Genomic DNA, 9,253 nt, shown 5'->3' with positions numbered 1-9,253 from the left:
GAAAAGGGAACCTCTCCAGCTCAGTGAAAATGAGCGAGTGAGGGAGGATGGGGAAGAGCAATCCACAGAGGGAAGGGAGATGGAGTGAGTGGGGCAGGGCCTCAGAGAAGGGGCAAAACAAGAGTGTTCAGTTTTCTTTAGTCAGATATTTGGCAAACCAAAATGGAAGTTTACTCCAGCTGAGGATCTGTCCTTCACTGACTTCAATGGAAGTTGAATATGATCAGCCCCTTCCAGGATTCACAGTTCAGGACAGCATACAGCAATAGTTTGTTCAGGCACGAAAGTGCACATGAGCGAACCATTTCCCAGGAGGTTGGAACACATCGATTTTTCATTCCCAATGAATATCAGAAACGGCCAAGTGTATTTTCTTTAAAAGTACCCCCAAAAACATTCACTTCTGAGGAAGGCCACGCCTTTAAAGCTTCAACCCGTGAAAGTTACCCTTTTAGTCAGACAATGTAGCTGAAGAAAAGGGTTTCATACAAAACACCATCAAGCAAGTGAGAAGGAGAGAAAATGGATGTCTGTCAAGCACAGCCCTTCAGATGCCTGACTGTAGGTGCAGCAGAGATTATTACAGTCAATGGCTATACAGGGATACATTTGATACACCATTCTGTTCGAGTTAATGTTCGACTTAGTTCAAGTTAACGTTTGACTACTGCGTGTAGCCGCGGGCAGTTAGTTCGAACTAAGGGGGATTTAAAAATGGTGCCCGGATGGGAAGATGCAAATAAAGCCCGGGATATTTAAATCCCGGGCTTCATTTGCAACTTCGAATGCTTACATTAGCCTCCCTAGTTCGAACTAGGGAGCGAGTGTAGACATACCCTTCCTTATTCACTTTCTCCAAACCATTCATGATTGTATAGACCTCTATCATATCCCCCCTTAGTCTCCTCTTTTCCAAGATGAAAAGTCCCAGTCTCTTTAATCTCGCCTCACATGGGACCCGTTCCAAACCCCTAATCATTTTAGTTGCCCTTCTCTGAACCTTTTCTAATACCAGTATATCTTTTTTTGAGATACACTCTAGCCCCCAGCTTCCCTTTATCGAGGGTCCCTGTTACACAATGAACCCTACAGGGTATGCATTTCACCAGGTTTATTGCCCTTGTACCCCTCTGGTGAGTCCAATATATCCCTCCACCTGAATGAGTCGACACCTGCCCCAGTCTGAATGGGTCTTCCAATGGTATCCTCAACTAGTCCTAGGTACAGAAGAACCATTCACCGCATGTGCCGTAAGGATCACAGCTCCGGTTAAAGTCGGACAGGCATAAGGATCTTGTGCATAATGGGGGTTTTGTGCAAAAAAAAGCCCATCTACACTTTTTGTTTTTGTGCAAAAACCCCTTGCGCAAAACTGGCTTGAATAAATTATGCAAATTAAGCAAGGAAAAATGCTAATCCACACTTAATTTGCATAGGCTTTGCCAGCAGTGTAGCTGTAGCCACTGAGAACAGAATGGCGCGCCAGGCCCAATAATACAAATAATAGCTAAAACAACAACAATGGGGACACAAACAAAATATTAAACAGCTGCTTATTAAGTGAGCACTAGCCAAATGGTACATTGAATCTCCCTGTGGAAAAAATAGCATGTGATCATTTAATTAAAGACTGTAGCACAATGCATATGCAAAAAGGGGTCAAATTAAGAGAGCACAGGTTTTAATTTTAGCATTTTGTAACTTCTGAGTGCTTGACTTTGCAACCTGAAGAGCATTTTTATTAAATTTTTGTATAATATATGTATACAAATGTTTGCATAATTTTTCCAGTTCTAATGATTGATACACACACACACACACACACAGAGTTAGGTCTGGACAAATGATGCTAAAAAGGTCCATCATTGTTAGTTTGAATATTTAAATTAATTTGCTTTAGACATGCTCTCAACTCCTTTCCTCCCCCTTCCGCCCCCCACCTTTGAGTTATTTTTTTTTTTGAAACTTCTGAGCACAACAGTTTTGCTGGTAGAAAATGTTGGCAGGAAGTGGATTTCAAAGTTGCATGAATGCACTAGCAGAAGCTAACCTGTGTAAACAGATACTTGCACCAGAAAGTCTCTGCTCTCATTCAGTCAGGGAATGGAAACAAGGCTGTGTGGCTCTTCTGACCACTCACATCTAAGCAGCACAGCTTGAAACAGCAATATGCGTCATCAGTCCCTAGAGGCGCTTTAAAAAAAGAACTAGAAAAGATAGAAACAATACAACCCTAGATTTCTAATAGCAAATGCAAGGCAATCGACACCTACTTATGGATATTCTGCAAGCAGAAAAAAGGGGTAAATTCACTCTATGAATTATTTGTTCCAATCTAATACATATGGGTGTTTGTATGTTTGTGTGTATGTACAATATATGTATGTGTGTGAATTCAAATAAGATAATCACATGGACTGCAGTGAAGTCCTATTTTACAGTCTTTTACCCTGCTCAATATAATCCATTAGGGTATTTTTCTTCCCTTTTAGATCTAATCACAGTTAGCAGTGCAGGTTGAATCATTTCAAGTGTTTTCTGTCGTCTTATCCGGCTGCCCTTTTAATGTTGTTATTGAGCGCCCGAGCTTGTGTTGATTTGCATGCCATTTTGCTTTTGATCTCCATAGCAACCACTACCAAATGGCCTGAGAATAATAGAAGTGCTTTTTGGAGCTGCAAGTAGGCTCTATGCAGACTGCTGATGCTGGAGGGTTTTTTCTCCAATAAATAAATAAATAAAATTAAGATGGCAATTGTAGCAAGAAGCCCTGCTAGTGAAGCCACGGTTTCCTTCTGCTCCCCACTTCCTTTCTTGTCTCTGCATCCTCTCATGCTGTTACATTTCAGAGATGTTCATTGCAGTCATTTTAAAGCAATGGATGCATTCGGAAAAGGTTGTAACAAATGAATGGGCGTGGCACTAGCCTTTGGTATCTGAGCTTCACAGAAGGCTGCCCTGTTGTTCCTTGTCCTGATTTTCATTTATTCCATGAGTAAGAATCCACAGATTTCAAAATTCTCTATAAAGGAGGAGGAGGAGGGATTGGAATCTGCTCACAGCTTTGTGGGAGATTAAACATTTTTTGCTAAACTTAGCTTTCCTTATAAAAGTAGACTGATATTCTTTATCTTAGTTAAAGCACAAGACTGTAGGCAGGTTTTTAGGTCTTTGCAATGAAACACTAAGGTGATTTTCAATGTCAGTGCTCTCCTGTCTCCAGCAAAGTTGCTTCTTTTGATTCAGACTCACTTTCCCTGTTTGGAAATAGGAGTATGGCTGGGACACTCAGCTGGAACCTGAGAATTCTGGGTTGAATTTTTGGCTCGGTCTCAGACTTTCCTCTTGACCTTGAACAAGTCAGTTTCTCCATACCTCAGCTTCCAGTCTGTACAATAGGAACAATATTTCCTTTCCCTCCTCCCTCGCTTTGTCTGTGATTTCCATGTAGATGATGAGCTCTGGATGTATGTCCATCATCTTGCACAATAAGGCCCAGGTCTCAGTTGGAATTCTAGGTGCTGCTCTAATAGGGATAATGTTAGAGTGCAGCACTATGGGAGTATTAATCTAACAATAAAGCTCTATGCACAGCTGGGCACAGCAATGCTACCAATTCATGTTATTTGCTGTCCTGTCCAAATCTCACACCAGAAACAGTGACCTGGAAACTGCCCTGTTTCATTGGGGTATGTAAACAGTCAGGACATGGTTAAAAGGATTTCATTAGGATCTTGAACACAATCCAGAGAATCATCAAACACCAGCAAAGAAACCCTGTAAGAAATAGACTTCTGAACCTAAATTCCAGCCCAAGCTGCCATGTCCATACAGCTGCTTTAAACATGGTAGTGCAGACTCAAGTCTGTTCACCTGGGCTTGGAGGCTGCTGCTGCAAACTGTGTAGACATGCCAGGTTACTGTGAGGTATCTCCCCTTCCAGTTCTGCCTGCCTTGTGATAGTGCCTATAATTGTTTCCTGTACATCTCTGTGCTTCTTCTCCCCCCCCCCCCCATGAACTCGGCTGCCCACTCCTTTCCTTTCTTAAGCTACAGAAAGGCCCAATGGTGCAGACACCACTTTGGTTATTGAACAACCAGAACACCATGACAGGAAGGGAGAGTGGGATGAGAGACATGATGACAGAGAAGGTGGGCAGAACAGGCTGGAAGGAAATACTTGACAATGCTTTTTGCTTTCAAACTGTTCCCCTGATCCAAGTTTTCCCTTCTAACCAGTTTTCCCTCTAATTTTTGCATCCATGTGAGCAATAAATTTTGTTGCATGCACTGAAGCATATGCAGAAGTGCACCCTCAGGAGCAACACATGCTGCTGGCTGCAGGTGCTCTGCTAATCAGCTGGGGAGCATTTGAATCTCTCCTGAGTGGCTGCCCAAGCACTCAGCTTACAGGGAACACTATTTCCAACCAATTTCCTATGACAAGAAAATAGCTGTTGTGCCAGATGGAATGAAAATGCTGAAGAACTCACTGGGTCCTGAACGGTCTCCAGATATTGAGGGAAAAACATCCAAGACAGCGTATCCTTCCATAGCAGTTGAACAGGGCTCAGGAGCTCATTGTCTGGATTTGGCACTGTCAGCAGTGGCGAGTGTAAATCTTCCTTGCCTTGGAGTGGTTCACAATGAAGGGCAGCTGTGGGGGGCTGATGTGTTTGAGGTCTCCTGGGGGGGAGAGAGAGCAAGTGTTTTGGAGTGGCCCTATCATCTGGGTGCAGTCTGCCATGTCAGCTAAATAGTGCCTACCAAGTTCCACCCTGCTCCCGCCCTCCTTAATTAACACAGCAACCATAACTTTGTTATCCTGGGCATGAAACAAGGCTAATGAATCATGTCATACTTTGAAGCCACATTAGATCTGAAATTGACACAAGCTTTTACATCTAAGTCACTCCGCCCCCTCGTTTTTTCCCTCCCTCTTTCCCCAACCCCCAATGCAAGGCAGGGCCATCTCACTGTTTACCTGTCAGTCAGCTAAGGAATTTGCATGTGAGTTAAGCTGTTATCTTGAGTAATTACGGAGTGGGTCAGTGACTCCTCCCAGCAAGTCGGGGAGAAATGCTTTGCCTAGCAAGCAATGTCTCTATCGCTGACGGACTGGCAGCTTGCAGTTGGGAAAATGAATGCAAACTATAACTCAGGGCTAATTGCACTCTTTCACTATCTCTGGGGCATATGCTACCAGCTTAATTAGAAAAACAGAGTTGTCCCTCAATGCGTGAAAGAAACGCTTCACAATCAGTACATTCAGGTGAGAGGCTGGGGAAAAAGGAAAGAGAGGAATCCCACAGGTTTTGAGATCTGTGACCCTGTGGTCATCAGTAGGAGCTTCCCCAGCAGGGCAGAAATAGCAGTTTGAGGAAATAGTTGACAAAGCATGGCTATAATTTTTTCACCATTGATTAAAAACAAGGAAACTTCTCTGTTTCTCATCAAAAAAACAATGGCTTTTTATCCAGCATGTTAGCAGATAGAGGGGGTATTCCTGTACTGCAGGAAGTCTGGAGGGCATTTTATTACAGTCGTAGAACTGGGGTCTTGCCTATATTGAGAACTGGCAACAATTCCATACACCTACCAAAGGGATTTATATGGCCTCCATAGTATCTAAACACCTCAAACCTTTGTTTAGCTTCATAACACCCCTGTACAACAGGTCTCTTTATCCTCCTTTTATGCACAGGGCACTGAAGCACAGAGAGATGGGTGACTTGCCCAAGGTCACAGGGGAATTTTATCCAGCTCTATGCACAGGGGAATTGTGTGTTACAGCAAGGACTTGACCACCCAGTCTCTTTTAATTCCAGCCTAGAGCCATAGCCACTGAACCATTCTTCCCCTGCAAGCAACTGCTAGCCACTAATGTAACTGCCCCTGAAAGTAGACAAGATAAACTATGATCACCTTACACCAGTTTCAGAATATATCAGTGGTTGGCTATTGATCATTGGAACAGGGGCATATTCCCAGTATAAAAAAGGTCTTAGTAATGGCAAAGACATGTTAGATCTTCCAATCTGTCACTCTGACTTGTCCACCAAAGTCACTGGTAGAAGTGTGAACAGAACTTGGGAATCTTGACACCTATCCCTGGCATAAGTACAAAGGAAGCAGCTAGTTAATAGAGTAAGCTCTCAGATAAAATGCAATCAGTGAAAAAAACAAATAAACCAAAGAAGCTAAACAGAAGGTGTCATGATCATGAGGGTTAGCCAGCAGCCTGGGAATTAAGGGGTTAACCTTACCAAATTCAGGTAGATTCAGCCAATAGGAATGTAGGTAGGAATTTCAAATTGGAACAAAGAAATTTTTGGTTTTTCCCTCATTTGTCCTGGACAGTTTCTCTCCAGCTACTGAGGGAGTCAGACAGAATGGGCTCGTCTACATTGGCCCCTTTTCCGGAAGGGGCATGGTAATTTTTGAAATCGCAATAGGGAAATGCGCGGGGGATTTAAATATCCCCCGCGGCATTTAAATAAAAATGTCCGCCGCTTTTTTCCGGCTTTTAGAAAAGCCGGAAAAGAGCGTCTACACTGGCCCCGATCCTCCGGAAAAAGCGCCCTTTTCCGGAGGATCTTATTCCTACTTTGAAGTAGGAATAAGATCCTCCGGAAAAGGGCGCTTTTTCCGGAGGATCGGGGCCAGTGTAGACGCTCTTTTCCGGCTTTTCTAAAAGCCGGAAAAAAGCGGCGGACATTTTTATTTAAATGCCGCGGGGGATATTTAAATCCCCCGTGGATTTCCCTATTACGATCTCTGAAATTAACATGCCCCTTCTGGAAAAGGGGCCAATGTAGACGTAGCCAATGTCTCCCTCCAAGAATAGACTCTTCACTCTTCAGTAAGTAGGGTAAAGTTTAGATAAATCCATTAGGTTTTATTGTTTTATGGTTTGGGAAATGGGATCTATTGTCTGTGCACTTTTAAAAAATGTTTTGCTTTCCTTTATAATTTAGTTCTAGGCCCATGGTAGAGTTTCCTCATGAGTATTACTTGTGACTTTTCCGTCTAGTCATTATGCTAGCAACAGGAACATTGTGGAGATAATAAAAGTTCTTTCTCTTTTCTTTTTATTAACCTGGTATTGGTTAATTTTTGTGTCCTGGTTTCTACTTTAGGGGTGAGATTTCCCAGGTAGTCTCTTCCTGGTTTCTTTATCATTACTTGGGTGGTGGCAGTGGAGTTTTATCCCCAAAATTTAGGTTGTTAAGATTTTGGGGGGAAGTTTTTTACCAAAGCCTGAAAAGATAAGGTGTTGGGGTACTTTTGTGGGCCCCCACTTCTGCATTTATCATGCCAGAATAGGTAAGGAGCCTTGACAGAAGGAAGACAACTAGGCTATGTCTAGACCACAGGCTTCTTTTGGAAGAACCTTTCTTCGGAAGAGATCTTCCAAAAAATTTCTTCCAAAAGACAGTGTCCATGCATAAAAGCACATCGAAAAAACTATCTGCTTTTTCGAAAGATAGGATCCACACTGAATGGATGCTATCTCATATTTAAACTGTGATTACTATGGATGGAGTAGCCACCAGGACACCTGTGCTTTTTCCTCTTTCCTCTTCTTTCCAAAGAACTCCCTCTTCTCCATCCACACATGCCTTTTTCCGAAAGAGCTTTTTTGGAAAAAGGGTTCTTCCTCATAGAAAGAGGATTACCAATGCTGGAAAACCCCCTCTGTTCTTTCGATTTACTTTCAGAAGAACATGATTGTACTGTGCACGTCACTTAGGTTTTGTTGGAAAAAAACGGATGTACTCCTAGGCTACATCTACACTACGAATTTTCTTGGCAAAAAATATGAAAACGAGGGACTCATTTGCATGACTCATGATCTCATTTGCGTATTTTCTGCTGATCCATTTTTGCGCTGGGGCTTTTGCGCAAAAACAAGCAGTGTGGATATTTTCTGTTTGTGCAAAAACCCCTTTTCCTGCAAGATGGAAAAGGGTTTTTTGCACAAAAAGAAAACGTCCACACTGCTTGTTTTTATGCAAAAACCCCAGCACTAAAATGGATCAGCAGAAAATATGCAAATGAGATTGTGACTCATGCAAATGAGTCTCTCATTTGCATATTTTTTGCTGAGAAAACTCGTAGTGTAGACATAGCCCTAGAGTGTTGGAAGTGGAAATCTTGTGCTGAATCTGTTCATGCCAAAGAGATTTTCCAAAAAGTTATGCTGTTACTGCACTGGGGGAAAGGGTAGCTTCTTTATTTTCTCCATAGGCTGCATCTAGACTGGCAAGTTTTTCCGCAAAAGCACCTGCTTTTGCGGAAAAACTTGCCAGCTGGCTACACTGGCCACTTGAATTTCTGCAAGAACACTGACTTCCTAGTGTCTGAAATCAGTGCTTCTTGCGGAAATACTATGCTGCTCCTGTTTGGGCAAAAGGCCTTTTGCGCAAAACTTTTGTGCAAAAGGGCCAGTATAGACAGCTGAGATTTGTTTTGCGCAAAAAAGCCCCGATCGCGAAAATGGTGATTGGGGCTTTTTTGCGCAAAAGCACGTCTAGATTGGCCATGGACGCTTTTCTGCAAAAAATGCTTTTGCGGAAAAGCATCCGTGCTAATCTAGACGCTCTTTTCCGCAAATGCTTTTAACGGAAAACTTTTCCGTTAAAAGCATTTGCGGAAAATCATGCCAGTCTAGACGTAGCCCTGCAGTGTTTGTCAAGTCTCACTTAACAAGTTTGTTTTTGAGTAGTGGACAGTTTGGTTAATCTGAGTTGTCTTTCTTTGGTGGCTGCAAGGTGTGCTTTCTTCGCCAGGGAATTCCACATTCATTTGAGGAAAATATTATGCAGATTTAGAATGAACCAGTGGGGGAAATGTGTAGTGGTGATTGGAGGGTTAAAAATATTGCCTTCTCAGCTTGAGCCATTGCTGCTTACAGGGATGCTTGAAGAGCTGGGATCCTTTGTCCTACAACCTGTGCTTTGGAGCATGTTATTCCTGTCTTGGCCATGCTATCAGAATACAGCTATGTCCAATGTTTTTGGAGATCATCAGTGCTATAGCAATGGCTGATTTCCAGTGTCATTAAGAAAACTATTGTGCACCCAATAGGTATAGCCTCAAAACTTACTTGACATTTCCTATCTGGGTAATTATCCATTACTCAGTAGCTGATCTTCCACTTTGAATTATTGAGAAGGCTGTGGCAAAATAACTGTGAGGTCTGATTCTTCTCTTCTTTGCTGCAGTTTCACACGGGCATAACTCCACTGAC

General features: G+C 42.7%; 1 long non-coding RNA gene across 1 annotated transcript in view; it reads left to right on the top strand.

Moving 5' to 3' along the window:
* Window positions 1-2,232: 2,232 nt before the first annotated feature.
* The window catches only part of LOC149521953 (uncharacterized), a 47,219-nt gene continuing 40,198 nt past the window's right edge, over window positions 2,233-9,253 (top strand). The window contains exon 1 of the long non-coding RNA XR_016347572.1: window positions 2,233-2,303. This is a non-coding gene — a long non-coding RNA (uncharacterized LOC149521953). The remainder of the gene's footprint in view (window positions 2,304-9,253) is intronic.

The sequence above is a fragment of the Pelodiscus sinensis genome, chromosome 20, assembly GCF_052426305.1.
Source record: "Pelodiscus sinensis isolate ZL-2025 chromosome 20, ASM5242630v1, whole genome shotgun sequence".
NCBI lineage: Eukaryota > Metazoa > Chordata > Testudines > Trionychidae > Pelodiscus > Pelodiscus sinensis.
The sequence above is the reverse complement of the archived record's forward strand: the minus strand, read 5'-3'. Positions and strand labels throughout refer to the sequence as shown.